This window comes from Peromyscus californicus, unplaced genomic scaffold (assembly GCF_007827085.1).
Source record: "Peromyscus californicus insignis strain IS unplaced genomic scaffold, ASM782708v3 Scaffold_7__1_contigs__length_154581171, whole genome shotgun sequence".
NCBI classification, from domain to species: Eukaryota; Metazoa; Chordata; class Mammalia; order Rodentia; family Cricetidae; genus Peromyscus; species Peromyscus californicus.
This window is the reverse complement of record NW_026294595.1, coordinates 5,169,799-5,195,651: the sequence shown is the minus strand read 5'-3', so window position 1 is coordinate 5,195,651 and position 25,853 is coordinate 5,169,799. Positions and strand designations below refer to the sequence as shown.

The following is a 25,853-nucleotide window of genomic DNA, read 5'->3' as shown; positions in this document are numbered from 1 at the left end:
CTGGCCGTCCAGAGCGCTGAGGGTGGCCTGTCTCCGTGAGGCTGGAATCAGTATCAGAAGCAGTAAGCAAGAGCCCAGAGTCACAGACAAGTCAGAATTGGAACACACACTGAGCCAATTCCTCCAGGCTGCCTGCCCCTCCTGCTCCAGAGCCTCCCAGCCTGTGCAGTCTGCTTGCCCCTGCAGGAGAGGAAAGGTCTGGGAACAAATGTTGGAATGTGGCTTTCTCCCATTCTGAACAAGCCAGGAGGGACACCGAAAGCAAAAAACAATTAGAGCTGCTTTCTGTGGCACCTGTCGCGGGCATGCGCCATCTGGGCTCAGCTATTCTGGTTGCTGAAGTCCCAGGTCTCTGGATATTAATGCAGTCACAGTGATTTCCCACTGCAGTAAAGGGACTGAGTCCAGTGGAGTGGGGAGAACTGGATTCTGCCCACAAAGACTTCAGCAACCCAAACATCTTCTGACTATAACTTTTTTGTTCCCTAGGACTTGGCATATTCTCTTTAGGACCACATGTATCAGTGCTGGAAGTTTGCCACTTTCAGACACATTCAACTGGCAAGACACTGTCACATGGCCATGTCTGCTTTCAAGGAAAGCTGAGGGAGGGGTGTAGGAGGGGTGCATCCATCCATCTATCCATCATCCACTTATCCCATCCATCCATCCATTCATTCTAAATACCTAATCCGTTCTATCCACCCATCCATTCCATGCATGCATTCATCTATCCTATATACCCTGTCCACCCACCCAATCCATCTATTTAGGCATGCATGCATCCATCCATCCATCTATTCCATTCATTCATCTGCACATCCATCCATTCATACATTTATCCATTCCATCCATCCACACACCTATCCATCCCATCCATCTTATCCACCCTACACAATCCATCCTATCTATGCATGTATGCATGCATCCATCCAGTCCATCTATTCATGCATGCATACATCTACTCTATCTATGCATCCCATTCATTCATCCATGCATCCCATCCACCCATGCATGCATCCATCCATTTTTGCATCTATCCATTGCATCCATTCAGCCCGCACACTTTATCCATCCATTCAAACTGCAATAAGATCTGCTATCCGCTAGGCACCCTGCCATCTTTTGGATCAAGCAGTAATCAAAACAGACCATGACCTTGACTCTAGGACTCAGAGTAAGCAGACATGGCCACCTGACCGAGTCTTGCCGATTGAATATGTCTGGAGATGGCAGACATCCAGAGCTGATCTGTGTGGCCCTGAAGAGAAACCTCTTGAGTCATAGGCAGTAAGGCCAGAGTCTGTTTTCCTTGCTGCTTCCAGCCCGGAGGAAAAAAGATGCATTGAAAATCAGCAGAAGTCGCAGTCACTTTTACTGAAATCGTAGTGAGTGCTCCTCATAGGAAAAGGGCTGTCCAGCAGTTTGTGACATAAGCAAAGACTGAGGGACCCGTGAAGGCTCTGAGAAAGAGCCTGTGGGCCCAGCCCTGAAGGGTGAGGTGGAGTTAGCTCAGACTGTCTGGAAAAGGCATCCATGGTACTGCCTGCTGTAGTCACCAACCTGTTCAGACCGGCCCGGACAGGACCCCATGAAAACCTCCTCCCCGGGCCCTCAGAACGCCCATGCCATCTTGTACCCGACACTCCTTGCAAAGCACCACCTCACATTAGTAGGGCCCATCACCCTAAGAGACTGTGCCAAGAGGAACCACCCTGGCATGTCATTTGGAGGGGTGGTGACTCAAAAAATCCTGGTCTCACTTCTAAAGAGACCAGCTTTGCCAAATGAGGCTTTCTTAGCGGCCTGGGGGACCATGGGATTGGGGAGAGAAGTGAGGAAGAGCAGAGTTGGTTGGTAGCCCAGCAGACTGAGAAACCACAAATCAGAGGCAGGCTGGGCTGGGGGAGAACTGCTCACTGGACCATCTATTGGAAAGGAGGAACTCCGTCAATGCCCCAGCAGAGCAACCAGGGAGGGCTTTTGGAAGGCTGCAGGGCAAGTGGCGTGGCAGAGAGCACCACAGCCTGCAGCTCCTCAGGAAACAACGCCATTTGGGGGGCGGGGCTTGTGAGATGCTCGGCTCCGCAGTCAGGGGCGGGGCTTGTGAGACGCTGGCCTCTGCAGTCGGTCTGCTGGGGTACAAGCATGGTACAGCACCTGTCGGCTCTGGGGAATGAAGGGATGGTCAGACCCACCCACCTGCCTGGCATTCATTCTCTCTCTGTATATACAGCTAGCACCTGGCAGACTCTGGGCTCCCTGATAGGCAGGCTGTCTTTTGCTGGCAAGTGTTCACACCTCATCCTCAAATGTGGAGTTGCTCTTTGCTGAAGTCATGACCCTTACCACAGGGCTCCTCTTCAGTTCACTCCCAGGCAGCCTGAAGTCAGAGATTTCTCTCCTTTAAAGGCGTCCTAGACTGATAAACAGCTGGGTAGCAAGGTGTGAGTCTTCTAAGTCATTCAGGCCTTCAGTGGGGACACATTGGAGCTATGTTCTGCAAACTTTCCTGAAGCCTGAGGCGTACTTTGCTCCAGTGATCCACCACAATCCTCTGCTTGGCGTCTTACCTAGCAGCTTCCCGGCCTCCCATCTCAACCTCACCGGTGCTTCAGGCTGTCCCTTCCCACTTCCCAGGCTTGCAACAAACATGGGTTCCCAGCTGTGAAACTCCAGTAGGCCCAGGGCTCAGCAGGTGAGCTGCCTTCCCTGTGGTCCTCCGATTGGTTGGTCCATAACCAATGGCATACGCAGATGGCCAATACCCACTCTCTAGACCCTACATCAACATGATGCCCCAAAGACTGTGTAAAAGTATGCATTTGCCCATTGGCTTCCCTGCCATCTCCCTCCCGGACTGAGCTCTTTGGATCTGAGCTTCCTACCTAGAAAATTCTGAGCTGTGGAGCAGTGCGGACACCCGTCCCCACCCCCCACGGAGAAAGTGGGTCGAAGTTAGCTTTCTCATAAACGGTGTTCAGACGGAGGAAAAGCAGCTGTCGCAGCAGCCACGTCAATCTGAATGGCAAAAGGTTTGGGCAAAAACATATTTTATTGTTCTTGCTGTCAGAAGCATAAAGATTTAAGGGGCATGTGACTCGGTAATTGCTGTGGACCTTTTTTTTCCTTGACAATAAACATAAAACTTAAAACTGTATTAAAATCATTTGACAATTTTTATGCTCAAAGAGCCTGGAATGAATAATGGGTTTTTTTGCATCTAAAATGCACTCTCTCGTCAACCTATAAAACTGTCAGAAATAAATTCATCAAAAGTAGATTATATAATTAAAAGTCGCTATTTGTGTCTGCCCGAGTTGTTTGTTTGTCTCTTTCTCTCTCGATCGATCCCCCCCCCCCCAATCTTTTAATTTTTGAAAGTTCCAGCTAGGCCCTCTTACGCTGGGCCACCCTGTCTGGAAGAGGTGCCCAAACCTGGACACATTCCACAAATGCAGCCTTCCCGCTTTGGCAAGCCCCAGCCTGAGCCTTCCTTTCCAGTTACCCCAGTGGACGACATGGCCTCTTCCAGCCCAAGCAGGCTGGTTAGAAGCACCCCAACCTGGAAGTGTTCCTCCTGACCCCACCCACAGAAAACAGTGTGACAGAAATTTCTAGAAATCTTCCATCTGCCACTTTCTCCTTCTGACTTGCCTGGAAAGTCACACGCCCTTGTGGTGAGGTGGCCCTGTGGGAATTTTTTGGCCATCAGGATGAGCAGCAGCAGCAGTGTGCACCACTCTTCTAGGACAGACATGACAGGCAGGTGCCAGTCTCGGACCTTCCCTTTTTTTTTTTTTTTTTTTGCCTTCCATGGTAGCTGAGATGCAGCTCTGGGGCTGTGGAGACTCCCAAAGCCTGGACCACAGAGCCATTGCTTATAGGACTTGGTCTGAAGGGCTACTGGAGCCGAGACAAGTGGTCTATGGCAAGCCGCGCACGCTTGAGTCTGCCCTGTTTTCAGATGTTGCTTTTGCATGACGTAGATGTGGTGAAGCCAACAGATCAGGAAGTTGCCATTGAAAGGCTGGTGTTTGTGTGACTGGGGATTGTATCTCAGTTGGTAGCATGTTTGCCTAACTTCCCCCAAAGCCCTGGGTTTGGTCCTCAGCACTGCATTCACTGGTGTGGTGGAGCATGCATGCCTGTTATCCCAGCTCCCGGGAGGGTAGAATCAAGATCAAGAGTTCCAGGTCACCTTTGGCTACAGAATGAGTTCAAGGCTAGTTTGTGCTATGTGAGACACTTTTTCAAAATAAAAGACAGCTCAGGATACAGACCTCAGGAGGGATGGGCCAGGGACCAGGGAAGCAGACACAGGAAGCTAGGACAACAGCGCTGCCATTGAAGGCACCGCCTTACGCAGGCTTTGCGCCCTTATGTTGCTGTCTGTCCTAAAAACCTGTCCAGTCCAGTTTAGCACAACCACTTTGTCTCTCGGGGTCCAAAGTGTAGGTCTAGAAGGTAAGTGTGGGGAGGGGGTTTTGCCCAAAATGAGCCAGAGGAGTCGGGGAGAAGAGTTCACGTTCGACTTGGGCTGAGCAAGACTAGAGTCTCTCTACCTTCCCCACTGGGGTGGAGAGATAGCCCAGTCATGTAACGCAAGAGAATCTGAACTACAGCCCCTATGTATGAATCCTGTAATCCTGGCACACGGCACAGATGACTGGAGCCCCAAGTCTTACTGACAGGTGTGACCAGGTGGCCTCGTACAACTGTCATGGCCTAGGTTCCAGAGAGTGACCCTATCCAACAACAAAACCCAAAGTGGATGGAACCAGAGGAGAGACACCTGAGGTTGACCTGCTTGGCCTGTGCATGCAACCATACACACACACACACACACACACACACACACACACACACACACACGCATGTGTACCCACAGTCCACAAACACTCATACGCACAAGCGTGTCCCCAGCAGAGCGGGTCACCTCTTCAGGGATGGGCTTTTCTATGAGCCTTTCTTAGCGTGCTAAAGAAGTGTCTATTTTTATTTTGCCAAGAGAGGTTTTCCCACAAAATGGATGCTGAATGTTATCAAATGCCTTTTTATCATCCATGCCTTTTCCCTTTTGGCCTATTAATATGATGAATTATATTAATAGAACTCTGAAAATAGAACTGTCCTTGCCTTCCAATAACACACCCCACCTGGCCATTGTGGGATATTCATTTAATATATCTCAGGATTCAATTTGCTAATCTTTTATTGAAGAGCTTACATCCATATTTGTAAGTAGGATTAGCCCACAGCCTTCCCTTCTGTGCTCTCCTTTGTCGGCTTTATTTAGCTTTGTCAATGAGTTAGAAGGACCCTTGCTTCTAGAACACTGTGGGGCAGGCACTCCCAAACTCTTCCCACCACAGCATCTAGGAATGCTCAACACACTTAAGGAACTGTCAGAACTTACAGAAGAGGAGAGGGGATTCACAGGAGTGGGATATAAACTGAGACCTGAAAGTGGGGGAGGGGAGGGGGTTACAAGCATGATCCTTACAGCTGCCCAGGGAAGGGGGCAGAGGATGCTCACACTGCACAGAAACAGGGACAGGGGATGCTCACACTGCACAAGGACAAGGGACAGGGGATGCTCACACTGCACAGAAACAGGGACAGGGGATGCTCACACTGCACAGAAACAGGGACAGGGGATGCTCACACTGCACAAGGACAAGGGGCAGGGGATGCTCACACTGCACAAGGACAAGGGACGGGGATGCTCACACTGCACAAGGACAAGAGGCAGGACTTAGACATGTCCTGGCATAAATGTAGCATGTATCTCGGTAAAGGGTAGACTTAGGAATGGGTGGGATTCTGCCTTTTGGAACAGGAAAGAGAAGAGGAAATGAAGAGAATGGGAGAGAGAGAGAGAGAGAGAGAGAGAGAGAGAGAGCATTCAAGGAGAAAATTTCCAAGAACTGAATCAAAATATTAACCCCATGCCAAAAGCCACACAATTAGCTCATTGTTGGGGAGTTCGGGATCAAAACCACAAAGGGACACCACGCTGCTCCCATTATCACAGCTAGGATTAAAAGGAAGAAGACAGAGGCTGGAGAGAGGGCTTAGAGGTTAACAGTACTGGTGGCTCCTCCAGTGGACCTGGGTTCAGTTCCCAGCACCCACATGGTGGCTCACAACCATCTGTACTCCAGTCTTAGTTCTGATGCCCTCTTCTGAACTCCTCAGACACCAGGCACACATGTGGTGCACATGCATGTATGAAGGCAAGACATGCATACACATGAAATTATCTAGAAACATTTTTTTAAAGAAGAAAATGTCATTTCCTAATTGTTTAATAAGGGGGTAAGAGAATGGACCCTGTGTCTTGCTTGTGGAAATGTAAATGGCTTAGTTACTGGAGGAAGAGTATGGAGGCACTTCAAAAAATTAAAAGTGAGATTATCATGTTATCAAATAATCCACTTCTGGGTAAATATCTAAAAGAATGGGAACTGGATGAGATATCAGCACACTCACCTTCAGAACATCATTTTTCACCATAATCAAGAGGGGACAGCAATCCAAATATTCACCAAAGGGCGTCTGGATAAACCAGACATGGCAAACATGGAAATAGTAGACCAGCACCCAGCCCAGGCCACAGTGGGGCCTGAGGACGTTTTGCTAAGTGAAATAAGCCATCCACCAAAAGGACACGATTCACCCATCCGAGGGACCAAAGGAAGTCCAAACCACGGGCAGGAAGTAAGCCGTGTTTTCCATAGGCTGGGGCACAGAGTGGGGGTGTCTCACGGGACAGAGTTTCTAGACACGGAGGTGAAGAGAGCTGTACCATCGTGGGAACACCATAGAGATCGATTTCATGGCATGTGTGCCTTAGGACAACAACACACTGTGCAAGTTTACATGTGTGCACGTGAGTACGGAGGTCAGAGGTCCACACTGTATACTCACACCTCAGTCAGTTGCCACCTTATCTTTTGAGGCAGGGTCACCTATTGACCCTGAATTCACTGATTAACCACACACACACACACACACACACACACACACACACACACACACACACGTACGCACGCACACACATACACACACATACACACAAACACATACACACATACAAACACATACACATACACACACATACCCACACCCCTACACACAAATAAAAATAAACCCCATAAGTATCAAAAATTCAAAAAGCATGTAATACCAATACCTATTCATGGGAAGAAATACTTTTTCACAACAACAGCGCATAGAAAAGACATGGCAGCCCTTCAGAATTCTTCGGCAAATATTTGACTTAATGGTGGAATTTTAGCATCTGACATAATACATGTGTCCTCTAGGATAATTTTATTTAACAGAGTCCTGGAAGTTTTAGACTACATAGTAAGACACAAAAAAATCAGCGTAATTATAAAGACCAAACAAAAAGGGAACATGTTAATATCTGCACGTGTATGCTTTTCTTTACCTCTGAAAACTCAACCAAATCTATGCGGAAACTATCGATGCATTTAGGAAGGTTGAGGGAGACTGCTGGGCGTTAAGACCAGAGGAAGGCCGAAGGACCTCACTACATCTTTACTCTCCACCTTGTACATTGATTAGATGGTTTCCGATGCACGGGGGGACCTCAGGTAGGGGTAACAACCAAGTCTTGGCTAAAGCCCTCAGATGCATCACATGATAGAGGCGATTATGTGATGATTATTAGCCTTCAGGTTCATGGGAGCTAGGGGGTCTGACTCTATATTCCAAAAGGATTTATGTAATAATATTCATGGGGATGTTAGGGCACACACGGGAGTGGGTGATACATGGCTATTTAGTAAGCTACTGTCATTTGGCTTTGGACTTACAACATTCCCACTCCCCACAATCCTTCACGTTCTATCCAGTCAGTCAGTCTTATGGAATGTGTGACTTTTCTCCCCTGGAAATTTCAGTTAATATATGAGTGTCCCTTGGACCCTCACAGGGCTTATGATCAGACATTTTTCCTGAAGTTTGCTGCTGCTGCTGATGTGAGCACCGACTCCTGAGGCAGAAGTCTTCCTTCCAACCTCCCATTCCCACTGGTCCATCCCTGTGGGTTGACAGAACTTGGCCAGAGTCTTCCAGGTCCAGACAAGGAGGGCAAGACAGCTTGAGAAGGTGAACACCAGGCATGAATGGAGTCACCTCGGAAACCACCTCTGGACACGTCTGTGAGGAAGCTTCTAGACTGAGGTGGAAAAGACCTATGAGCCTGAGCCCTTGCCTGAACACAGAGGAGAAACCAGTGTCCATCTCGCCTCTTGACTGAGCACAATTGCAATCCTGCCACCGTCTCCCCCGCCATGATGGACTGTGTCTCCTGGAACTGTAAGCTAAAACAATCCCGGTCTCCTGTGAGTCGCTTCTCGTGGGGAATTTGAAAAGTCCAGCACGAGGGGATCATGAGTGCTATGTGGGCCACTTCCTGTCTGAATTGAGAGCCTGGGGTGGGCTCCCCTCTGTTTACCTGATCTGGCTGGCCAGCTGCACCAGCTCCCAGTGAGGCTGGGTCACCCCACTGAGCTGGACTCCACTGCAAGCTGAAGGCCAGCGAGGTGGCTGGCTGCATGGGATGCTTCTAGAAATTTCTCTGGCAGCCTACCTTACCTTTAGGCTCCGCCTCCTTTCCTGAGAGGTGAGTTCTGTGGGTTCTTGTGTGTGCTGAGGCCCCCGGTGTGCAGGAGTCAATATGAGCTCTGGATTCAGACATATTTGCTTTAGACTCCAGCTCCACTACTTTTAGCCCAGCATCTAGTCATGGGACTCTATAGGCCTTGGCTTCCTTTTGCTCCAAGAGGGGTCGCTGAAAGCCCCTTGTCCCAGTGCCATGAGAGGGCCTCACTACAGACCAGACACATGTCCTTTCCTGCCCAGGGACTGGTACATTAGCTGCAAAGTCATGGGACGCTCCAGAGACTGGGGGATGGCCCACTTCTTGCACAGTGCACTACACAGACTTCCAGCTTTCCCCGCCCCGCATCTTCCTCCCATGTTACAGGAAACTCACCTAGTTTCTGACACTGCTTTGCCTGTGTGGATGGCGGGCATGTCTCCACGTTCCCTGGCTTTTATAGCCCTGTATGATTTCAGATGGAAAGCTAGAGCAGGAAGCTTCACACAGAAAGGCTCAGCTCAGCATCTCGTCCTCAGGCTAACCCACCTGTCCCTTTGTCAGCTCAAGCACATCTATCTCCTTGAGCTACTATCCACCCCAGCTGCTGAGTGCTCCCCAGATTTGAGACCACAGTTTAGGAGAGAGAGCACTCTTCTTGCAGACCTATGCCAGAGCAGCAGGGCTGCTCCACCCTTCTTCCTCCTAGGACAACCAAGATGTCACCTAGACAGACTGAACAAAGCCCACCAACAAAGATGTAACCCACTACCCTCCTGGAGTGAGCAGGTGCCTGAGATGAAACGTCATGAGTCAGAGGAGAGCCAGGGCAACACCCGCCCCCCCCGCCCCCGAACAAGCAGGCCACCTGCTGAGCACCATCAAGCTAAGTGCTATGTGCTGCCCCTTCACCAGAGCTATCTTATGAGCTGGGCTTTGTTACATTGGAGGCACAGAGAGGTGCTGCACCTGATTTAGGGTCACACAGCAATGAGCAGCTGGTCTGGCCTTCCCTGAGCCCACCGGATTGCCAGATGCAGGCAGACAGCCACAGGCATGCCAAATCTGCACCAGTGTGGGTGCTGAGGGGCCCAGGTCTCCAGGAAATATGACCATTGCCCTGAGCTGACCGTTAGTCCCTCCACTTGGAGCCCAGGCGGCATCAGCCATAACCTCCACAGCCCTCTCCAGCTCACCTCGCTGGGATGTCTTGCTGATTCCAAGGCACTCGGCTTGGAATCCCTTGCAAGAGGTCACTGGTCTGGGCAGCAGTGTTTACCCAGCCAACCGTGAATTAACATGCTGAAAAAATGCCAAGCGCTGTCAAATATTTGCTTTTATTTGTGGAACCAAAATATTTTTATTTTTGGTGAGACCCAGAACAGATAAGGAGGTGCTGAAATATTTGAACAGGGTGTGTAAAGTTTAAGCTGAATATTAAGTAGACAAGAGCAGGCCTCTGGGGCTCCAAGGCTGAGTCCACAAACTGAGGGGTGGTGAGGAGCCCTGAGCGCCAGGCAACAGCCCCAAAACATGAAGGCCACCAACAAGCCAGGCGAGGACACCCGGGGACCAAGGTCGTCCTCGCCGAGCCTCTCGCCACCCTCCTCGCTCCTCGGTGCCCTGTCACCTCCAGTGTCGTGTCCCTCCCCTCTCACCACCGTCTGGTGGCCACCTCCGTCCTGCATTGTGTTCAGAACAACTGCCACACGCTGGACATTGCTCTGTCACTTCAATAAAGTCCCCTCTGCTCATGGGACTCACACTGAATCTGAAACCTATTAAGTGAGGAAATTAATTAATTAATTAAAGAGATTCAGAGAGTGGCAAATGCTATTAAGGAAATAAATCTCAGGGGCCGGGGGAGATGCTCAGTCAGGAAGTGCTTGCCCACAAGCACAAGGGCCTGGGCTTGAGCCCTAGAAACCCTGTCTTGAAACAGGTGGGCTTGGGGTGTGCTTGCCCCAAAGCCACAGAGTCCTGGGGAGGCCCTGACTCAGCCCCAGCCATCAGAAGGACCACAGGGTGACAGGAGCCCGTGGCCCCTTTCCAATCTGTTCTTCCCGCACGCCCCACCAACCCACACACACCCAAGATCTGGTCCCTAGGCTGTCCCTGCTCCTCATGTCCTACCTGCCTTCCAGGTTCCCCATCCCATTCCCACACACAGCACCTACCGTTCCCATGCACAGTAAGCTTTCCTCACTCTAATTTTCCTTTTAAATAATCTTATATTCTGCTTTTAAGTAATTATTCTTTCCCAATTCATGTATGTCTACGGTGTGCATTGATCATTCTCACTACCCTCTCTTATCCCCTTACTCCCACAAAGCCTTTCTTCTCCTGAACAAGTCCTCTTCTACGTTCATGTCGTGTGTGTGTGTGTGTGTGTGTGTGTGTGTGTGTGTGTGTGTGTGTGTCCCCATGTGTGAGTGTACATGAGTGTGAACATACATGTGCCATGGCCTGTGTGGAAATCAGAAAAAAAACCCAGGTGTCTTTGCCATCCATGGTGTGTGTCCCAGGCTATGGGGCCTGGGAGCTCCCAGCAACTCTCCTGCCTCACCATGAAGGAGCTAGGATTGCAGACACACACACTCCTGCTTCTGGCTGAATATGGGACCTGGGGATCCGAACTCAGGTTCTCATAGTTGTACAACAATCCCTTCCCTCAGGCCCATTTCCCCTTAAACTCAGCTCATGGCACAGGCCACCCATGTTCAGGGGACGTCTCCCGACCTCAGTTAATCTCTCTGGAAGCATCCTCACAGACGCACCCAAAGATATGTCTCCTGGGTGACTCCCACTCCAGTCAAACTGGCAATGAGCGTTGGGGGAGAGCCGGCCTAGCGTGTCTGGAGCCGTGCCCTCCATCCAGCACTGCAAAAAAACTGACTTTTTTTTTATATTTAGGGTGAGTTGACACAGTCCTTGACCTTGGCCTGGGGAAGATGAGATGAAAGCCGAAACTCAGAAGTTAAGGAACCGGTGGGGTCCCGCGGCCTCAGCCTCTAGTGGAAGCGAGCAGACACAGAGTGCCTTGAACATTTTCCCAATGCTACAGACATGGCTGCAGCAGCAGACGGGAGGATTGTCATCGGACAATGACACTGGTGACTCGTGAGCATCTGGAGCCCACTGGACTTTAATTCTCACTCACTGAAGAATGTCATTAAAACAAGCAAACAAAAAACACCTCCCCAGCATTTAATACGTGTGCGTGGCTCCCAGAGGAGACGCTTAGTCAGCACTATTTTATGCGTATACTGTGAATCCTATAGACTTAGTTTTCTTGGTCCTTTAAAATTAGTATTCTCAAGAGCTAATAAATACCTGTATCTGTTCTCTGGTCGTTTTTTTTTTTTAAACTTCATTTATCATGCAGATGAGGTTATTCTGAGATGAAGTATCAGGTGTATCTAAACTACATTTTTTTTCCTGTAGCTAATCAATTCATTTCAGTAGCCTGGGTCACTCACCAGCCAATGGTGGCTTTGTGAGGGTGCTTCCTCTACATGTTAATTTTTATATAAAATCTCATCCGTTCCTAGGCATTTGACTCCTTTTGTGTTTTATTTTTGTGCATACATGTGCATGGGTATGTGCATGGGTGTGTCAGTTGTATACACTACTGTGCAGAGCCACATAGAGGCCAGAGGCCCATGTCATGTGACTTCCTCAATGTCGCTCTACCTTAAAAAAAAAAAAAAAGATTTTGGGCTGGAGAACTGGCTCAGCAGACAGCTTGAGAGTGCCAGTTCTCTCCTCCTACCCTGTGGGTCCCAGGTCCCAGATCATCATACTTGGCAGCAAGCACCTTATCCACCAAGCCATCTCATTGGTCATTCGTCTAACTTTTGACACAGGATTTCCCACTGGACCTGGAGCTCACTGATTGACTAGACTGGCTGACCTGGGAACCTCCTGTCTCCTCCCAGAGCTGGGATTACAGGCCATCACCTGTAATTACACACCATCGTGCCTGGCTTTTTACCAGTGTGCTGAGGATTAGAACTCAGGTCCTCGTGTTTGGCAGCAAGCACTTTACTCTCTGAGCCATCTCCTGGCCCCTAGGCATTGATTGGCTGTTCTCATCTTTCCAGTTCTTGCTGCTCTGTAGGTAGGACAGTGGTAGACCAGTGGCTTCCCTTTCTAGTCTGTCCTTTGCTCTTCCGATGGACATTTCTCCAAGATGAACTTCAGACATGTCAAGTTCTCTTTGTGGGGTGTTTGATGCCACATTAAATCTGCAAATTAACCAAGGAGGCGGCCTGATGTCTTTACAGGACCTCCACACTCCTGTGAAGAAATGCAGAACCTTCTCCATTTATTCTGTCTCCTTTTATTTCACCAATAAAATTTTGTGGTTGTCTTTATATGGGTCACACACATTTCTCATTAAGTTTATTCTAAGTATTTTCCCGTTGCGTTGGCCAGCCGCCTCCCTTTCTTCCACACAGCTTCGGGAAGGACCGCACATACGGATCGCAGGACCCCGTTGTTGGTTCTCTGAACTGCTGCTCGGTATCTTTGGCACCAAATCACACGGACTGTGAATACTCATTGTCACATTGGCATCTGATGAGCCCCACGGCAGGCTTGTGTCGGGTCTCAGGGATCTGAGTCGGTCCTTTGGCTAAAACTGCCTCACCTTGGTTGAATTAGAACTTGCTCCATCCACCTCCCACTGAGCCTGATTCACAGGGCAGATGCCGCCTTTCAACTCTTCATAGACCTGAGGTGCCTTCACTTTCTGCTAGTCACTCAGCAATCATCAAATACCCAGGATATGTCTGGCTTCTTGGCCAAGCTATTTCCTTAATGTCTTTAGTCTTTAAACATTGGGTGTGTGGATGTAATTGACTGGGGATGTTAAGAGAGTCCTGAGATTGTATAATCAGTATCTGGGACATCTGGGATTTGCATCCATGTTTGTCTTCTGTTTCCTGATGTTTCGTTGTCTCCCGTTCATTACAAGAAACCCCATAAACTCATGCCTCATGAGCCTCTAGACTTTACTCCATCCCCCTGGGCATTCTATTCTCCCCAGGACCACTGCTGGCTCTGCCCTCTCAATTTGGTTCCCTTGTTCCAGAGTGAGGCTTTCTGTGCCTTCCACCCATGCCCCCCATTTCTGGGAGTGACCACATAGCGACCTTCCTGGAAGAGAATGTTCTTATGAGTCTAGGCTCCCCCGACTAAGTCTCTACCTGGAATTTTCTCTGCAGAGAGCAATTGCAGCAAATGTTCCTGAGTAGGGTGCTCAGGCAGTGGTCTTAGGAGTGGGAGCCTTGAAGAGGTGGGGCCTGAGCCGGGTGATGGTGGCACATGCCTTTAATTCCAGCACTCGGGGGGCAGAGGGAAGCAAATCTGTCAGTCCAAGCTAGCGTGGTCTACAAAGCAAGTTCAAGGACAGGTGGGGCTATTACACAGAGAAACCCTGTCTTGAAAAACAAGAAAAGGCAAACCACCCACCCAAACAAACAAAAAACAAAACAAAACAACAAACAAAAGAGATGGAGCCTGTTTGGACACATGTAGGTTGTAGATGTAACCGTCTTATTAAATAAGAAACACAGAGCCAATGCAAAGATGAAAGCCCAAGAGGTCAGAGCTAAGAGCCTTACCCTTCACTGCTGCAGCTAGCCTCTTCAGCCAAGAGACCTACTTCCTGTGTGTTTGTCTTTATATAGACTTTCTGTTCTGCCTTCTCATTGGTTGTAAACCCAACCACATGACCTCCTTGTCACTGCCCGTCTGTACAGACCTCCAGGTCTTCTATGGTTGGTAATTGAGATTAAAAGTGTGTGTCTCCATGCTGGCTGTATCCTTGAACACACAGAGATCCTCATAGCTCTGCCTCCCAAGAGCTGGGATTAAAGGCGTGCACCACCAACGCCTGGCTCTACTATGGTTTGCTCTTAGCTCTGACCCCCAGGCAACTTTATTTATTAACATACAAATAAAATCACATTTCAGTACAAATAAAATATCACCATATTTCCCCTCTTCTATTTTAATAAAAAGGAAAAAGGTTATAACTAACATAAGAAAAACTATATACAAAAGTACAATAACTATATACAATATATACAAGTAATAAATACCTAAACAATGTCTAGTCCATTTGCATTTGACAAATTCAGAGAAAATAATTCCATTATCTATCCTATTTTGGTAAGTCCAAAATGTATCTAATTCACTTTCTATCCTAATTTCTAACCTATCAACTATAACAAACTAATCTTCAGCTATAAGTAACTAATCTTCAACTACCTCAGAGACCCAAGAAGGAAATAATATTACCTAACAAAAATAAAAACAGGAAGTGCATGCAAGCAGCTTCCAAAAAAAAAATGTGAGTTGACAGAAAGAGCCAGCTGCCTGGACAGTCACCCGAGGTTTCTCCACAGTGTTGGGGCATCATCTTCAGCCTATAGGCTTAGCATATCTGACAGACTCATTTGTGAAGTAGGATGTACACAAGGTCAATAGTTCGACCTCACATTGGGTGAGAGCAGTCTATGTACCAGAAACACCTGAATTCCACTAGTGTCATGTCATGATTCAGGATTTTAAATTCTGGAAATTGTTCATGGTTTTTGAATTCAGCTGTCCATTCTTCTTGGCTGTGTATATGTGGCTTCATCTCAGCATCCCATTCTTCTCCACATCCCTCTATTAAATGCTAGTCTACTATTGAGAGGCATGAGCTTAGTTACTCTTCAAGAATAACTGTTTCAGCTGCTGTTCCATTGCTATCCTGATTCTCCTGGGATCCCAGTTGAGACTTTAGGGCCAAGGAACACAAGGTTATGGTTTAAAAGTGACATGTTTGTATGTCAAGTTGATGAGGCATGCTAGTCAGCTTTGTCAACTTGACACAATTAGAGTCGTCTAGGAAGAAAGTCTACATTGGGTTGGCCTGTGGGTTTGTCTATGGGGGCAGTCTTAATTGAGTAGTTGACATGGGAAGACCCAGCCTACAGTGGGTGGCACCAATACCAGGCAGGGAATCCTGAACTATGTGAGAGTTGAATGAAGTGAAGGCAGGCCCAAGAAAGAATCCCAAGAGCTTTATCAGGAAGGGAAGGGCTGTGGCCTCTGCTGACGGGCCAGGGAGAAAGGGGTGACGACTCCCGGTCCAGCAGCTGTGAGCGATTTCACACCATCAGGGATCCAGTGGGTTTCGTTGTCTGACTGATTTCAAAGATTCAACATAGAATGAGTAAAGGCTGGACCAGGGGTGTTCTAGAAGAATGGGAGCCACCACTGTCCCCCATCTGTCCATCCTCTATATACCCCACTAGCAGGGTTGGTCTGGCGATCACTATCTTCAGTTCGTCTTCTCCCATAGAGACTGCCCCTGGGGACTCACTCTATAGACGGGCTTGTCTTCTCCCATTGAGACTGCCCCTGGGGACTCACTCTATAGACGGGCTTGTCTTCTCCCATTGAGACTGCCCCTGGGGACTCACTGTATAGACAGGATTGTCTTCTCCCATAGAGACTGCCCCTGGGGACTCACTCTATAGACGGGCTTGTCTTCTCCCATAGAGACTGCCCCTGGGGACTCACTCTATAGACAGAGTTGTCTTCTCCCATAGAGACTGCCCCTGGGGGCTCACTCTGTAGATGGGGACAGTGAGGAACCAGAGCTAGAAGAGCAGAGTTCCTCAGGTGGGGTGACAAGGTGAGCAGAGAAACACAGGGCAAGCATGGCCTTTTGCTACCCTACATGGTTAGGCCAGTCCCCAGTGTCTTAGCACCTAACTCCTTCCCATCCGTCCATCCATCCATCCGTCCATCCATCCATCCATCTATCCCACAAATATTTGCTGAGTGCTGACCACCTGCCCAAGAGCACCCCAGCACAGAAGAGAATCATGAGTCCAAGCTCACGAGTTTTGGGGTTCCATGGTAGGAAAAAAAGGAGCCAAAAGCTAAAAGAACAAAACAAGAGTGTTGTAGGGACCTTAGCTCGGTTGTTAATGTGCTTACCACACAGTCATGAGGACCCGAGTTCAAGCCCCAGAACCCAGATAAAAGATGAGCACGGCGGCACACACCTGTAATCCCAGCACTGAGGAGAGAGAGGCGAGTGGATCCTGAGGCTCACTAGCCAGACAGCCTAATGAAGTCAGTGGATCCCAGATCCCAGTGAGAACATCCATCTCAAAAAGCAAGGTAGGACTGGAGTAGACAGCTCAGTGGTAAAGAGCTCTTGATCTTGCAGAGGACCCGGGTTCAGTTCTCAGCACTCACACCCTGCGTGCTCCTACCTGCTTCTCCAGTTCCAGGGGACCCGACACCCTCTTCTGGCCTGTGAGGGCAATGCATGCATATGGTGCACAAACAAAGCTCTAGGCAAAACACCCATGTATATAATGTAAAAATAAATAAACCTTAAAGCCAAAAAACAGAAAGCAAGGTTATCTCTACACGCACACAAGTGCACACACACACACACACACACACACACACACACTACACATAAACACACATATACAGGGTGAGCTGCCTATACAGCTGTTCACTTTTCCTTCACAAGGTACATGGCTCCAAAAACCACTGTGATCCAACCCAGGCCCACTCTTCCAAAGTGTTCAGAGACAATTGCATTAACTTATTAACTTCATCACCTGTCGTGAATATGAACAACTGTGCTTTGCCTGGATATTCTTAGCCAAGAAGGAAATTTTAAAAAAAGAAAAAAATAATAAAAGGGAAGAAGAAGAATGAAATTCAGGTCAGACCCAAAAAAGGAAAGACCTTGGGTTGCCCTGTTCTTAAAAGCTCTTAAAAGGAATTGAATTAGAACTGAGACACACATACAAAAAAAAAAAAAAAAAAATTGGCCCGTGAATCCAACTCCCACCGACACCAAGTTAGAAAAAAAAATAGCTGAAAGAAAAGTATGTAACCCGTCAATCAAGACATGATGGTTTTATTCTTTTAAAATGAGAAGCCTTTTGTTTTAAGAGGAGCGGGCTGGTAATTTAGCGCACAGGCGCGGCGTCAGGGTGAAGATCTTTCATATCTGCAGACAGGAGGGACCAGGCTGCCGGTGGAGAAGTTGAGGCTGCATAATGAGCTTGGGGTCCGGGGGTTCCCTTTCCGGAGAGGAGCCTGGGATCTCTGCGGCTCTGATTGATGGAACTCCGGGTCGGTGAGAGCCAGGGAGGTATAATCTCACCTTTGTTGGTAATCAAAGGCGGCTGGCTGAGACTCCATCTTTTCCTTCTGATTCCTATGTACGAATCTGAGGCGCTCAGATGAAATGTGTTGCGTTACACCAGTGCCAATAAGTCACACTATCTGTGTTGTGACACACTGAATATTACTAATTGTCAATCAGGAAGCACAAGTCCTGTCAAGGCGCTCCCTTCTCGACGGGCTGGTTCAAACCTGAAGTGATTTTTAATCAAGTGTTAATAACGCGGCACCTGTCAGTGGACGGTGGGGATCAGGCAATCAGAAAAAGGGAACAGATGACATGGCAAATTTTAATGTTTTCATTTTCCACTTTTCCCAATTATCGGTGGGATTTCTGTCAGCCTGAATAGTGCACTGACATTGCCGGGGGACACCACCACACAGAACACAGGAGACAGCTGACAGGGCTCTGGAGGTGCCAGGCTATGCACCCAGCCCTGCCAGGGCGACCTGCACCTCCTTCAGGAGGCCCAGGGACTCCGCACTGCCCAGGGCAGGGGGCTTTGGGTCTGGGGCAGTGGATGCATCTGGGTACTAGGAGACCCAGTGCTTGGTTCCATTGAGGCAGAAGACATCAGAGGTGAGGGTGATGGAGCAGAGAGCTGGGTCCAAGTCAGGGGTGAGCTGGTCCACCAGAGAGCCACACACATTATGGACACCTTGGATCATGGGGCTGCAACTGGATTTCCCTTTTGGCCACGTTGCCAGAGAACCTAGGAGGGGGAGGGGAGGAAGGAATGCAGGAAGGCAGCAGGAAGGATGGAGTGAAGGACAAAGGAGAAGGCAGGAAGAAGGGTGGGGTTGGCACTGACCAGTGTGACATGGCTTTGTCCCCTCCTGAGCCAGCCCTGGTAGGACCAGCTAGACACTCAGGAACAAATGACGGAGGGTTTGCTTTTTTTCCTCTGTGGGTACCATGGGCCGTGTCTTTCTTCTTGCTCTCTAGAGCAGCGGTTCTCAATCTTCCTGATGCTGTGACCCTTTAATACAGTTCCTCAGGATGTGGTCACCACTGACCATAAAGTTAGTTTTGTTGCTACTTCATAACTGTAATTTTCCTACTGTTATGAATCATGATGTAAACATCTGTGTTTCCTGATGGTCTTAGGCGACCTGTGACCCACAGGTTGAGAACCACTGCTCTAGAGCTCAGATCCAGATGGGCAGCTGGTGAGTGTCTAATTCATTTCATACCCGCTGCCCACAGCCTGGCACTGGCCACCCAGTTTCATCCACACCCCTAGCAATGGGACATGTTACCACACTACAGCTCTGGTTGATAGGCTGGATTTGTTACCTTTCTTGCCATTTTGACCAGGTATTTGACAAGATGCCACTCAAGGGCAGGAGGGTTGGCTCAGCTGTAGGACAGTCCATCGTGGAGGGGGAGGTAGGGCAGCAGGCTCCTGAGCCCCCCGCCCCCCGTTGGCATCTCCATGGACCAGGAAGCCGGGAGAGGACAGGAGACAGGGCTGGAATAGTAACCTTAGGGCTCACCCCTCCAGAGATCCACTTCTTCCAGCCAACCTCCCCCCACCAAAGGTTCTAAACTTCCACAAACAGTCACCAACTGGGGACAAGTATTCAAACATATAAACCTGTAGGGGACTTTTATGTCCAAATCAACCTAGGGCCTCCCTGTAACGTTTCCCCGGCTCTCAGCAGAACAGGTGCAGCAGTTACTGGGTGTCCCATGAACATGGGTTATATCTGAGGTGACTCTGCGTAGACACATCCACCAAGCAGGCTCATCTCACCCCATGAAGCTTCTCTGTATTACTAGATGACGCCCACCACTGGCTCCCCCTGATCCCTCCTCCTTGCTCTCCTCTGTGGGGCCAACGTCTGAGGTCCACTGGAGTCCATCTCCTCTGTGTAAGCATCCTCAGGCACAGCCACGCCTTCCCAACACCACGTATGTGACTGTGGCAATCTTATCCACACCTACATTTGCTCAGCACGTGAGAGTACCTCACCCTGGTGGCTCCTCTGAGCTCCGTTAATTCTCTAAATGCTCATCATCTGGCTGTTACTTGGATGTCCGGCAGGCACCAGAAGTCAATTCAGTCCTCAAAGAATAGTTTGTATGCTGTGCCTACAATGTGGCTCTTGTGGGGGGGGGTTCCCATTTTGGTGAAGAGCGTCATCATTGTCCCTTTGAGATGGTCACAGCAACATAAGAGGCCTGGGAGAAAGCAAACAAGGTCTTGGTACAAGGTCATGGCACCTAGCACCGTGGGCACCAGCCAATCACCAGATCCCTCTGCAGCCATCTGAGTACCAGCTTTTCCATGCTAAGAAGAGTAAATTTACCCATTTCCGACTTTACGGCACATGGGGAGACTTGGTCATCACTATCCTGACCTCACCCAGGGTAGGACTCAAGACCTGGCCCAAGAAATGAATAAGCTTTGAGCAGCAGTCAGAAGCATTTCCGAATCACCATGGCTGCTCAGTCCTCTTTCCCCAAAGCCTGAATGCCATGGGGAATCTGAGGCTGACCTAACCCTCTAGTCTCTTATTAAAACAAAACCAGGATTATGCTGCTGATAACTCAGTAGAAAGGACATTTGTCGTGCTAACTTGATGGCCTTGTGTGGATCCCTGGAATCCATGTAAAAATGGAAGGAAAAGACCAACTCCCAAAGGTTGTCATCTGACCTCCAAACATGTGCGTTATGGCATATGTGTGTACCTATCCCCTGATACAGGTTACACACAAACAGACACACACACACACACACACACACACACACACACACACACACACACACACACTTAAAAAAAAGACCAGTGTATCAGGTATCCAGTGCTGTGTAACAAAAGTCCCCGAACACACTATCTACAATAACACCTGAAGTTTCTGAGGAATCTGGGGGTGGCTTGGCTGAGTGATGCAGGTTCTTGTCCTTCAGGTGGCCTCCAATTATAGGTGGGGCTGCTGGAGACTTGGCAGGGGAGCATCCAGCCCGGCTGGTGTGGTCAGCTCCAGTTCCTCACTGGGGACCTCACACAGATTGCTTGACTTACGTCACAGCACCCGGCATCCCAGGACAGGGGACAAGAGAGGGAGCAATCAGGACAGAAGCCATGCAGCTGTAGAGTTTTTCTGGAAAATGCCATACCATCATTTCTAGATATTCTATAAGGCATATAGAATGGTGTAACACTAAGAGGAGCGAATCCCGGGAGGCAGTTACTGGAGGTCACTTTAGAGGCTGGCTACCATCTCTCCGTGGTGTCTGACCATTTATATAATGTACATAAGCACAAGCTAGAAAGGAAGGCATCTATACCACGTAAGGGCAGGGAGGGAGAAAACTGTGACATGCTGGACAGGCTTGCCACCACCCCACTGCATGGTCCAGAGCCAGACTCTGCCATGCCTCAGTGACTCCATGTGGACGATGGAGTGAATAAGGTGCAGCCTGAGGCTCTGTGTTCCCATGAGTCTCAGGGCCCCAGGACTGCAGCTCCCACATCTTATCCCTACATGTCACCTGCTAAGCAGCGTCAGAGAGGGAGGAAGGACGCCCCATGGCTGAGGAGGAATGCCTGAAGTTCTTCCTGCCCCTGCCCAGACTCCTCCCAGTTAGCTCACCAAGTCCTCCCCTGGGGAACCTTCATTCTTGAACTCTGAACTTTAGCCTGCAGAGGGCATGGTCCCAAGGAAGGGTCTGGAAAATGTGGGAGTAGCCCCGGTCATCCTGCACACACACACTACACAAGTCCACAGTGACATGTGCACCGAGTCACTCACAGTCTCACAGGCCCCATGGGGACACTATGCTGCGGCAGACCTGGGGTGACTGGGTCCCTTTACAGTCAAGTTCAGGGATCCACCCAAAGGGGTGTGCTTTACAAAGCTGGGAAGTGGAAGACATCCTTCACAAGAGTCAATGTGTTCACTGTCATGGGAACAGCCAGCGTGGAGGGCTCCTTACCTACAGCTGGCAGCCCAGGTTGATCTTTCTGGGTGTCCCCCATGCACCTCCCTCCATCTTTTTAGCACACGAGGCCTCTGCACCCCATGCAGGTCTAAAGTATGGGCCGGAGGTGACAATACTTCACCAACTCAGTCACAACCCTGCCACCCTCTGAGCCCTCATGGTTTCACCAGGGGCTCCTGCCGCAGAAGGGACCCGTGCTGTGCTCTCAGGGGCCTTCCTCTGTCACAGCCACCCTAGCTGAAGACAAAGTGGCCACCTCTGAAGAAACTTCATGGGCATGCAGTTGAACACATCTCCTGCTGCCCAGCTGATAGAGTGTCAATGAGCTGGGAAAAGTTCACAGACAGGGTCCTCCCAGACACAGGCGGGGACCTGTTATACACAGATGCCTAACAGGGACCAGGTTACCCAGTTGTGTTCTCTCAGGGCTTTTTCTCTAGATCCATGAACGCTACACTCGGGGTGTCCCTTCTAGCACACTATGACCCTGTAGGTCTCTCCATGGCCCTTGGCCCCACAACAGAGCCGAGTCAGGCTGTCATCTCTGAAGAGACTTGGGGACAAGATGGCCGAGAAGTAAACACAGGTGGCAGGGAGCCTGGACTAAAACAGATCACTGAATAGCAGCTCTCTATTCCTAAACTAAACTCAAAGGCTGTTCAAGGGCTTTCCTCCTGTACCAGCGTATCTCCAAGATGAGCCCCCAACACACACTGAGGCTCCGCCCTCTGACCCAGTGGTTCCCTAGTGCCTGGGAAGCCATCCCCCTAAGAGATGTCCTGTCTCCCCAGCCAGGTACCACCTCTGCCCTGCCTAGCACAGGCTATGATCTCAATCAAGCCTCTTTCATGCAAGGAAGCCATGTTGGTTGTCTTTTGGGTTAAGAGAAAGGTGTGCTACAGAGATGGAGATAGGAATTTTGTTTTCACTTTTTAAAGATTTGATTTTATTTAGGGGTGTGTGTGTGTGTGTGTGTGTGTGTGTGTGTGTGTGTGTGTGTGATGTGTATGGGTGCCTGTAGAGGTCAGAAGAGAGCACTGGTTCCCCAGGAGCTGGAGTTACAGATGGTTGTGAGTTGCCTGATCTGGGTTGGTTCTGGGGACCAAACTTGGGTCCTCTGCAAGAACAGCAAGAGCTCTTAACCACTGAGCCTTCCCTCCAGCCCCCAAATAGAGTTTTAAGGGTTTAAGTTTTAATATTAAATAAAGGTGATGCAAACTCAAAAAGACAAAACCACATGTTCTCCCTCACATGTGGACCCTCATGTACAGTGAATATACACATCTATGTGCAAACAGGTATAAGTGTGGATCCTAGTGTATAGTGAATATACATGTATATATGCAAACAGGTGTTAAATGTGGATGCGGTGTATAGTGAATATACATGTATATATGCAAACAGGTGTAAGTGTGGGTGGAGTGTAACATCTAGAAAGGAGACCAAGAGAGCATAATACTGGGCAGTGAGGAGAGATGGGTATTGTGCAAAAGGACACATGGAATACAGAGGAGGAAAAGAATCAGGAAAGAGGGTCACAAAGAGGGAACAGGAGAGAGACGGGTAGGAGATGGAGAACCATAAAAAAATACTTAGCTTAAAAAACTGTCGTGGCCGGGCGGTGGTGGCGCACGCCTTTAATCCCAGCACTCGGGAGGCAGAGCCAGGCGGATCTCTGTGAGTTCGAGGCCAGCCTGGGCTACCAAGTGAGTTCCAGGAAAGGCGCAAAGCTACACAGAGAAACCCTGTCTCGAAAAACCAAAAAAAAAAAAAAAACTGTCGTAATGTTACCTGTGAGGTTTTGAATTAGAATGGCCTTCACAGGCTCTTGTGTTTGAATGTTTGGTCCCCAGGCAGTGGAAATGTTTAGGATGGATTAGGAGTGTGGCCTTGTTGAAGGAGGTGTGTGTCATTGGGAGTGGGCTTTGAGGTTTCAAATGCCCACATCAGGCCCAGTGTGTGTGCGTGTGCGTGTGCGTGTGCGTGTGCGTGTGCGTGTGCGTGTGTGTGTGTGTGTGTGTGTGTGTGTGTGTGTAGAGGATACAAAGCTCTCAGCTACCGCTCTGGTGCCATGCTTGTCTGTTTCCGGTCATGATGACCACGACTAACCTCTGAAATGGTAAGTGAACCACCTAGTAAATGCTTTCATTTTTAAGAGTTGCCTTGATCATGTTGTCTCTTCACAGCAGTAGAACTCCAACGAAGACAGCATCTAACATATTATATTCTGATTTTAAGTAAATAAAAGAGCTTAGGTTCCCAGGTGGCTGGGAACTGGCTCAGTTGTAAAGTGCTATAGCAAGCAGAAGGACGGACTCGGGTGGGCTCCCAGAACCCACACTAAAAGCTGAGCACACACTGCTAGAGGGCTCAGTGGGTAAAGAGGTGCTTGCCCCCAAGCCCAGGGACCTTGGTTCAATCCCCAGGACCCACATGGTGGAAGGCGGGAGCCATCTCTGCAGGCCTGACCTCCACACATGCACTGTGGCACACACGTGCACACACAAGTTTGTACGTATTAGAGCAAGTGTGAAGACACATGCTTGTAACCCAGTACTGGAAAGGCATAGACAGGCAGATCCCTGGTGCTCACTGGCCGGCTAGCCTCCTCGCCTAATCAGTGAGCTCCAAGTCAATGAGAAGCAGTTTCTCAAAAACCGGGGTGAGAGTTAGAGAACTGGCTCAGCAGTGAGTGCTTACTCCTCTGGCAGAGGGCCTGACGTTGGTTCCCAGCATCCACTTCTCCAGACCCAGGAAATTCAACCACCTCTGGCCTCTGCAGGCAACTGCACACACATGGTGCGTATAAACTTACACAGCATACACACACATACATGAAAAAAAAAAAAAAACAAATTGGAAGGCTCTTTGGCCTCCATATAAGTGTGCATGCACATGTACCAACACACATATACACACACAAACTCACACACACATGCGCTCTCCCGGGATATCTCATAGACCCCCAATGTTTTCCAGAAGGTCCTGGACCCAGAAACGAGGCTATTCCAGTCTCCTGGAGAGTCTGTCCTCCTCCTCCCTACAGACCATCTTCCTGCTTCTCCAGGTCACTTGGAGGAAGACGGGGTCCCAGTTGTCAGGAGTGTCCTCATTACAGGTCAGGGGCCATCAACATAATTGGTCTTCCTTTGGTCCAGTTCTACATTCTCAGGAGAGTCTGGCTGGAGACAGAACCAAGCGGAATCCACATATCTCAGAGCACAGGTCTCAGACAAAGGTGACCACTGAACTTTGAAGATTCATGTTCAAGCTGGTCAACATGGCACTCACCATGCAGTGCCATCCCACAGGGTGTTGAGGCAAGAACACTGCATGTCCAAGGGCAGCCCGAGTTACATAGTAACACTGCGTGTCCAAGGGCAGCCCGAGTTACACAGTAACACTGCGTGTCCAAGGGCAGCCTGACTTACACAGTAACACTGCGTGTCCAAGGGCAGCCCGAGTTACACAGTAAACTCCTGCCTCAGAGAGAAGAGAGGAGACTCCAGCATTAGCCCAGCCGGAACAGACCTAGGTTACCACATGGTCAGCCTGCACTGTGGGAGAGAAACATCTACGGGCATGGACAGTTGTCCCGTTGCGAGGCACCTTCCAGCTCCGGCAGGATCTTCCAGCTCTTGGCAGCCATGAGAAGATGGGGTCCCTTTAAGCACCGGTGACACAGGACAGAGATGGAAGCTGGAGGAAGCTCAAGTTACATGGATGACTCTAGGAGAGAGGCATGACCCATACAAGGTCACAGATGATTCTCTGCTTGGGGAGGCTGAGGTCTGCCTTCCTCTCCCATCCTGGCACTCTGCTCGCTGACAGATGAGCTGGCCCAGCCAGAAGGATTCTGTGTGACAACAAAGAGCTAAGAATGTTTGTCAGAGGCCACCGAGGATCGCTGGAGGCAAACTAACACTATGTGTCTCAGCTGAGATGTGGGAGCAGATTTCCCACTCCGGAGAGGAGGGAACTGAGGAGGACGCACGGCTCTCTGTGAGTGTTGATCTCAGAATGAGCTCTGCCTTTCCCCTGCAAGCCATGAG

General features: G+C 49.4%; 1 long non-coding RNA gene across 2 annotated transcripts in view; it reads right to left on the bottom strand.

Annotated features, from left to right (window-relative positions):
* Positions 1–17,566: 17,566 nt before the first annotated feature.
* The window catches only part of LOC128101962 (uncharacterized), a 50,806-nt gene continuing 42,519 nt past the window's right edge, over positions 17,567–25,853 (bottom strand). For both annotated transcript variants that reach the window (XR_008215260.1, XR_008215261.1), the window contains exon 7: positions 17,567–20,036. This is a non-coding gene — a long non-coding RNA (uncharacterized LOC128101962). The remainder of the gene's footprint in view (positions 20,037–25,853) is intronic.